Source organism: Chrysochloris asiatica, unplaced genomic scaffold (genome assembly GCF_000296735.1).
Source record: "Chrysochloris asiatica unplaced genomic scaffold, ChrAsi1.0 scaffold00520, whole genome shotgun sequence".
NCBI classification, from domain to species: domain Eukaryota; kingdom Metazoa; phylum Chordata; class Mammalia; order Afrosoricida; family Chrysochloridae; genus Chrysochloris; species Chrysochloris asiatica.
This window is the reverse complement of record NW_006409038.1, coordinates 129,618-131,040: the sequence shown is the minus strand read 5'-3', so window position 1 is coordinate 131,040 and position 1,423 is coordinate 129,618.

Sequence of the window (1,423 nt, the reverse complement as noted above, 5' to 3'; positions counted from 1 at the left end):
GCTATAGGTCAGTACCAACTCGATGGAACCTAACAACAACAACAACAACAACAACTCACTTTTTGAATGGACAGTTCAAATCACTTACATTTAAGGTTAATACTGAAAATGAAAAACCTACTTCATTTTGTAAATTTTTTATTGAGTGTCTTATATCTTCTTTGTCCTTATTCCCATATATCTGCTAAATATTTCATGCATTTAGTTTCTCTTTTTTATGTTGTCTTTTTAATTTCTTCCTCATTCCCTTCTGTGCTTATTTTTAAAAAACATTTTCTTAGTGTTTACCACAAATATTTCATTTAGCTATTAACAATTGTACCAACGTATTTTAGCTTGATGCTAATAGCTAACATATAAACCCCAAGCAAAACTCAATTCTGTTTTGCTTGACTCTCTCCCTTTCTGTTGTATCACCACTTACATCTTCATGTATCCTATGTCTGTTACATTGAGTTTGTGTTTATTTCAAACTTATTTTATATTGTACTCCATAGGGAATTTTCCTACTAAGTTTTGTCCCTGAAAATAGCATAAATTTACTTTTATATTTTCCCATGCCATTATCTTTATTGAATATGCCTCTGTCTTTTTTTTTTTTTTCTCTTTCCCGTGTGCTGAATCAAATATCTGTTTCATGTTACTTCTTTTCCATCTAAAAAACCCCATTAAGCAATTATTGTAGACTGGTTGTGGTGGTCTACAATAGTGAATTCCCACTACTTTTGATTACTCATGGATGGCTTGTTTCTGTCCTCAGTTTTAATAAAAGCATCACTGGGTAAAGAATTTTTGTTTGAAAATAAATTTTCCTCAGTACATTACATATGATGAAGCCCTATTAATTTTTGTTAGCATCATTCCTTCATAAACAACACCATTTCCATTCACACAAAATTTGCAATCTGATAGCATGCATGTGTTTCTTATGATTATTATGTGTCTGTTTCTCTGATTATTTTAATATAAGAGATTGCCACATCTAACTCCCATTGTGGACCTGCCAAAACTTGAGATTCCCTAGTTATGGTAGGTTTCTCTAAAGCTAAGGAGCTCTGGCATCACAGTAATTAAGTGCTTGTCTGCCAACCAAAAGGTCAGCAGGTTTAAACCACCAGCTGTATCAGGGGAATAATATATGGCAATCTGCTTTCATAAAATTTTACAACTTTAGAAACCCTATGGACACTTTTATTTTGTCTTGTTTTTGATGTTAAGGACCACTGACTTAGTTCCAATACAGTAAAAAACACTGCCCTTTTCCTGAACCATTCTCACTATCATTGTTACATTTGCATCTATTGTTGTTGCTACTGTTCCAATCCATTTCTATGGAAGACATCTTCTTTTTTAACTGGTCTTCTACTTTACCAAGCATGTTATCTTTCTCCAGAGATTGGCAGTGGTGGTGTGTTGTGGAGTT